Below are 7,969 nucleotides of genomic sequence, written 5' to 3' on the forward strand. Positions count from 1 at the left end.
GTGTGTGTGTGTGTGTGTGTGTGTATTGTTCTATGCAATTCTATCCCATGTAAAGATTTCTGTAACTACTACCACAGTCAAGATCCAGAACTGTTTCAGCAACACAAAGAAATTCCCTTATGCTATCCCTTTATTAGTCACACCCACCTCCACCCCATCCCCTGACAACCACTAATCTTTCTCCATCTCTGTAGTTTGTCATGTCAAGGCTGTTCTATTAATAGAATCATAAAGTATATAACCTTTTGAGATTGGCTTTTGTTTCCCTCAGTGTAAAACCCTTGAGATAAACCCAAATAGCTGCATGTAATACTGTTTTTTAAATCAGAAAATACAAAAGAGATACAAATGGAGTTCTGAAATTTAGATAAAACTTCTTTTATCTGAAATATATTGACTTGAATGTTTTAAAAAGACATCTGGGCTTATTCCTGGTTAATGACTAAAAGTACACTTTAAAATTCGGGTGAAATTAATTTTTACATTGCTGGAGAAATAGTGATGGTTTCAGATACCATTTGCAAAGAAATATAAGCTCAGATTGTGCAGTTTTCAAGTTATGCTCTGCAACTTGATACATACTTTCAGTATGAAAATTCACAAAATAAACTCAATTTGCCATCACTACCAACTACAAAGGACCAATGAGTATTTTATTGGCTGTTAGGTTTAGTGGAAATATCACTCTAGTGAGACTGATTTAGCAGCTTATTTAATTTGAAGAAAGTTTTCTTGATTTCCCCTTTCCTGAGAATTTTTCTTGTCTGCCATAACCTCTTATTATTGCCACCTCTTTACAAAATGCTATCATGGTTTTCATATTCAAATGCGTTTTCCATTTTATTCATATTTTTGAGCTACTGACAGCTATCAGTCTTGTGACAGGTAGCATTTATGATAATACACTCACAAATTGTTTGAAAGAAAAGAAAAGTGAGTGATTTATGTCTTGAGTTTAAGAGGTTAAATTTTATTTTATTGTAATAAGACACTTTGAGGCAGACTTAGCTTTGCTGCTGTGAGCCTACTAGAATTATGCCACATGGAGCAAAAGCTTTTATCCATGTTTAGCCAAAAGACTTACTCATTCTGCAAAAGAAAGATTTTTTTTAAGATTTTATTTATGTATTCATGAGAGACACACAGAGAGAAGCAGAGACACAGGCAGAGGGAGAAGCAGGCTCCCTGCAGGGAGCCCGATGTGGGACTCGATCCCAGGACCCTGGGGTCACCCCCTGAGCCAAAGGTAGATGCTCAATCACTGAGCCAGGTGCCTCCAAAAAGAAAAATTTCTATCATGGCTCAAAGAATTAACTTCTGAGTAGATTTTTGAGAGAGACTTTATCTTGCTCTGCTTATGTAAGACAAATATTTGGGAAACTCCCCAAATACACTTCATCCATGAGAACCATTGTCTTCCAGCCTCCTTCCCCTTCTTGATTGGCTGATGCCATCTTTAGCTATGTTTTTTCAAATGTAGCCACATTAAGATAGTATAAGCTTTCTGTTGATTCCTTTGACTCTGTTCTTCCACTTACCTTATAAGGTGTTCATAAATGTTCCTTCATGGGGACATGTGTAATTTATCACAAAGAAAAACAACAAAAGAAAAAAAAACATTTAAACATTGTTTATCTTAATAACCTTAATCTATTAAAGCTCTTACAGTAATAAGAAAAAGAAGAAAACCCCAACTGAAACTTGGGGAAAATATCACAAATGAGCAATTCAGAAAAGAAGAAAATAAAAATGCCAATAATCATATGAAGAAATGTTCAAGGATACAATGAACATAGAAATTCAAGTTTAAAAAGCCATGTTACTTTTTTTTTCTTTTTGATTGTTGAAGATTTTACAAAAATGAACATTTCCAAATTTGGCTAGGGCTTCACAAAAAAGACACTTCACTCAGAGCCTAATATGAACGTGAATTTAGATAACATTTCTAAAAGGCAATCTGACAATAAGAATCAGATGTACTAATGTTTTATGTTATTATCATAATTTATAGCACTTATAATATTTTAAATCAAAGCAAACTAAATGTCCAAAAATAACATAATGGCAAATAAGTCATGGGCCATTCATATGATGAAATATTATCAATTAAAAATGATTTTATATATATATATAGGAAGATGACCACAATGCATTATTAAGTGAAAAAAAAGGTTCAAGCTTGTATGTACAGCATGATCTCAATTTTGTCTCCTAAAATGTACCTATGGTGAGAGAGAAAGATTAGAGACTTTAAGAATTCTTTTTTTTTTTTTGAGACTTTAAGAATTCTTAACTAAATATCAATAGTGATCATCTCTGTGCAGAAGAGTTATGGTTAATTTTTCTATTTGTGTCTTACAGTATTACTCAAAATGTTTGCGAATGTACATCATTTATCTAAGGAAATAGGAAAGCAGAAATGATTTTGCAGTGATCGTATGCAGTATTCTAAAGTGGATAATACAGAGGATTTAAGGGATAAAAAGTGTGGTGATACACCTCAAAGACCTACATGGAACTCTTCCCATCGCTCTCTTATGGTTTTGTTTTTGTATTTTAACTCCTAGGAACTATATTTATTATTCTCTCCCTCTCTGTCTTTTTTTTTTTCCTTCAAATTTTTATTTAAATGCCTGTTGGTTGACATGCAGTGAAATATTGCTTTGAGGTGATTCATCGCTTACGTACCACACCCTCTCCCTCTTCTATAGACCTCCAGCTTTGGAACATTTCAGCTACCAAATAAGATTTAGTAAAATTAATGTGTCTTCTCAATTTTCTTCGAAAAACTATAGTGGCAAATTATATTTCACAAGGAAATAGGTGTTACCAAGATGAATTGATATAAATAATCTAGTAAAAAACAAAAAAAACAGTGTCGCAGTCAGTAAGCAGCCTTGTCGCAGAATTGGCCGGGTCCCTCCCAGGCTCAGACAGAGGTTATGGAAAGCAAGGACCTCTGTGGCCTGCAATGAGCCCACTTGCCTGCAGTGACTAAGCTGTTTAAACATCTTTTAACTCTTATTGACTATCTCCCAATTGTTCTGTTTTCTAGATAATTTCCTTACCCTTATTTTCTATGGAATTTTTACATTTTACCTATTTTTTTCCTCAAAGGTTATTTCTTGTTCTCTGTTCTTTGTTTTTTGCTTGTTGGCTTTGTTTTGTTTTGAATCACTGCTTTCTATTTCATAGATGTATATATCCTCCCGACTCTGGAAAAAAATGACAGTCTGTTTTGTTTCATTTTGTTGTCTTAGAGATTTTCTTTAAATGTGTTGTGATCCTCGCTGACACTTTAAAAAAAAAAAAAAAACTTTCAGGGGCACTTGGGTGGCTCAGTGGTTGAACATCTGCCTTTGGCTCAAGTTGTGATCTCGGGGTCCTGGGATGGAGTTCCACATGGGGCTCATGTCTCTCATGAATAGGTAAATAAAATTTAAAAAACCCACAAAACTTCCACATTTTTTTCATTGAGAATAATGTATATTCAGTCATGTGCACTGATATTAAGTGCACAGCTTGATGACTTTCTACCCATGCGTGAATTCATATGACCAACACAATCATAGCATAGAGCACGGTCCAGTACCACAGATAAGGCTCCTCCCCATCCCGGATTCTAACTACTAATACCATAGATACTTTGGCCTATATTTAAACTTCATATAAATTGAATCTTGTAGTATATTTGTTTTTATATCTGCCTTTCACTAAAAATATTGCTTGTGAGATTTATTGATTTTGTTGCATAGAGTGGTAATTTTTTCTTTTTTTAGCTTTTTGAATAACTGTTTATTATTCGACCATATAAATATACTACCCTTTTTAAATCCATTTTCTCACAAATGGATATTTTGACTGTTTCCAGTTTGAGGATATTGTGAATAAAGTTTCTGCAAATATTATTTTACATGTATTTCAGTGGACATATAAACCCACTTCTTCAGTTGTGTAGCTAGGAGTAGAATTGGTGACTTGTAGAACAGGTGTGTATTTAGATTTAGTAGGTACTTCAAAACCGTATTCCCAACTGGTTGTATCAACTTATACTTGCATCAATTAGCAATGTATGAGTTTGAATTGCTCGTAATTCTCCCCAAAACTTGATACAGTCTTTTTCATTTAAGCCACTTTGGTGGTTTTACAGTGATTTCCCATTGTCATTTTAAATTACATATCCCTGATGACTGTTGCTGTTGAGCGTTTTTTCCTATACTTATTGAATTTTCGGATATATACTCTTGTGATGTTTGTTTTCAAGTTTTCACTTAATTATTACATTAGGTTGTCTTTTATGTATTTGAAGGAGCTTTTTTGCCTGGTCTCATAAGTGTTTTGTCAGATATCTGAATTACAGTTATATTGTTCCTGTTTGTGTCTTTATCTTTCACTCTTAATGGTGTTTCTTGATGAACCAAGTTCCTTAATTTTAATAAAGTCCAATCCATCCACCCATTCTTTTAGGATTAGGGCCTTTTGTGCCTTTTAAGAAATCTCTGCTACTACAAAGTCATGAATACATTTTTCTATCACTTCTAAAAGCTTAATTGTTTTATGTTTAGATCTATGATCCACCTCTAATTAATTTTGCATGTGGTGTTGGGTAGGAGTCAAGGCTCATTTGTTTTTTCTTATGGGTATTCAAACAGAATTGTCTCTAGTCTCCATTGGACTCATGCATGTGCTACATTTGGTCAAAAATGAGACACTAAAAACCCAGGGAAAAGCAACCTATTAGCAAGAGATAAAGCAGTCCACAGAAACAGACATGGAGAGTGGTGCAGTAGGGTCTCACCGCAAGCTCTCTGTACTGGGTGGGCTTGTAGAGAGTTAAGCACCACTGTGTGATATTGGGCGGCTATCTGACTTTTCAACGGGAACCTACACGATGTCTGTATTGCATTTTGTCAAGGACATTCCGTTTCTGCTGTTAAGAATCTTCCAATTTTTGGACCCACTTGGGTGTTTAAAATCTCCTTTCACTTGGTGTAGTAAAGGGAGTGTGCTGTGCATCTAAATATTTTCTCCCTAGTCCTTCAACCAGTGTATTCACTACTACCTCTCCTTCTTCCACGGTGAAGGCTCTTCCATTGCATTGTCTTTTGGGGGTTTGATAGGGCAATTTGCCTTGCCTGTCATTTCTCTTCTCCTGTGCACGGATGTGGGAGTTAGATCTTCTGGGTTTATGAACCAGTTTCCACCAATTAACAGCTTTCTCATGGACCCACTGTGCCTCAAGATCATCACCTATTAAATGGAGAGAATAATGCTACTTACCTCAGAGTGCTGTGGGAGCTAACTGAATTAAACTGTGTGAAGCTTTTATAATAATGCTTCGCACATAATAAATGCTCAAAAATCATTAGCTATTATTAGCTTTCTCTATATAACTCATTCAGTTACCATGCCATTTGCTTTCATCTTCCAAAAAGTGAGTAGATATATCTCCTTAGCTACTGTCTTCTCTCACATTCTCTTTGTTCTTTTAAACATCTTTGTTGTAATCTTTATAAGATTTATGGAGAAATTTGATGTAGAAACATGTTCAATCCTCATATTTAACTAAAATTCACCCAGCTACAAATTTAAAAATTTAAATTGCCGCACAAACTCTCTTTATAGTTTTTTAGCCCACGACTGTAATCATGGAGATAGATGATTCTAATTCAAAGATTTCTAGCTCTAAGATTCCTTCCAGCTCAAAAATTTTAGGAATTGATGACATAGCAAGTCATGCCCATGAAAATAGTGAATTCTGTCTTTCTAATGAAACCTCAAATCATTTGTTTACCTTCTTTGTCCCCTTTTTCCAGGGTTCCCATCCTCCTACCTGATTGGATATTGGTTAGTTGATTGGCAGGTGTGAAAAACACTTCAGGGAAGCTCTTTGGCAAGGACATGGAAAGCTATATACATCCCTTGATCAAATTTAAATACCCTTAAGCAACCTCCATTAACCTTGAATACCCCAAGCTGTTCCCTTAGGCTCTACAACTTACTCAAAGCTCAAACCAAATTTAGCGTAAGAATGAGTCCATCCACAAAAAAATATGTCACTATTGTTTCAATAAGTGCAAAAAAAGTTCGAAAAAAATAATCTTTACAAATATATTTATGGCATTAGTATCAAATTGTGTATCCAATAGCATTTACTCTGAATAAGCTACAGTAAACACTATAGTAAAAGATCATATTATTTTACTCACATGCAGTAAATATAATATTTACAAAAGGCCATAAGTTTATAGTTTGTTGCTCCTTTATCAGTTAAAGGCAATTGATACTTGTTTCATTAATTGGTGACCTAAAAGTTAGGGGTCTTTATTAAATTTTCTCATAAACATATTGCAGCTGTGTAATATTTTCTAATTGTGTATATGTGCATACATATATGATGTGTATATGTTTGTGTGTATATATGTGTATTTAATTGGGGGGGGTGGGAGGAATGGGGAGAGAGAGAGAGAGAGAGAGAGAGAGACATTATTCATCTATTTGAAAAGACCCAGTCTCAGGGTCTGGGTTTGATTTTTTAAATGTATACTGTACCTACTCAAAATTAAATTCAAGTAGTTTTCAGGTGGATTGGGGAAATACAAAACAGAATAATGGAAATAAGGCAAAAAAATATACATAGAGGGGCTCCCATCGTAGTTAGCTATTTTAGACCGTGAAGTGATATCCCAGGAGAAGCCAAGAAGCCTCCATCACTTGAATCATTTAAAATTGGACTAGACTAAGCTCGGGAGAATATACCGTGGGGAGTAATCATGCTTTGACAGAGAAAGACTGAGAGATCTTTTTCGATTCTAATTGCCATGATCCTGTGTAATTCAATTTGAAATGGCCTTGCTATTCTAATTCACAAAGATCCTATTTTTACTAGCTCTTTCTTTTTCATAATCCTGCTTCTGGTATCACTACTCCTTTTTTTCAAACGAAAAAGAAACCCTCCAACTTGGTTCCCAAGTATTCATTGAATTACACTCCTTATTTCCGTGTTGTGGGTTTTTTATCCCCCCCTCCAGACGGGCTGTTTTGCAGACTCAGGCACTGCGCTCAGGCGGGCAGACAGTGATTATCATCACCCCCTGCTTTCATCCATTAGAGCTGGGCGTTAGCAGGTAAGGGGGAGGGCTGACAGAGGTTTTCAAAACGGGTCAGCATAAATGCTTCCAGGAGGCCAATTCAGGATAATCTATTGAAATATGGATCAGAAATATTGCCAGGAGAGGCTGAATGCCTCTATCTGTGGCATTTAAACCAAAGCAATAGAATGCTTTCATGGGGGAGAAGTAACAAAAGCCATAATTACATGGGGAGAATTGTCTGTTCACATCGTTTGGGGGTTAATTTTGTGAAATGGTTGCCATTCTGTCTGGGTCCAGCATCTGTCTCAGCCACTTTATTTGTTTTGAGATGCTTCAGGGTAAGGTCCCTGGAGACTTGAGTCCAGGAGGCCTTCTGGTTTCCAGGAGCCAATTTGTGACAAGATCAAAGGGGTCTGTAGTCCCAGGAGCCTGAGTAGCACTTTGGAATTTACAGGTGTACCTCGTTTTACACGGCACCTCATTTTACGTGTTTGAAAGGGATTGGAGAGTACATTTCAGTGAACTGAATTTTGTTAACCCCCTCATACTTCCGATTGGCAGGAGCCTCTGATCATTTACTTAGTGGTCAACATTGAAGTGGAGCCATACAGTGAATCTTTACAAGCCAAGAATGCTTCTGTGATATAGCTACCAGTGCTTTATGGCATTTCACATCCCATGAGATTTTTATTCAATAGTTTACAAAATGGAGAACTAAAGCTCAAACCCCAAATTTAACAAAAAGAAAAAAAAAATCAAAAAAAAAAAACAAAAAAAAACAAAAAGAAAGACAAAACTCTGAAAATTTGAAGTAAAATTCCCAAGCAATGCCAAGACAGTAGTTATCATTTGTTAAAATTCAAACAGACAAAGGT

The sequence above is a fragment of the Canis lupus genome, chromosome 2, assembly GCF_048164855.1.
Source record: "Canis lupus baileyi chromosome 2, mCanLup2.hap1, whole genome shotgun sequence".
Classification (NCBI taxonomy): domain Eukaryota; kingdom Metazoa; phylum Chordata; class Mammalia; order Carnivora; family Canidae; genus Canis; species Canis lupus.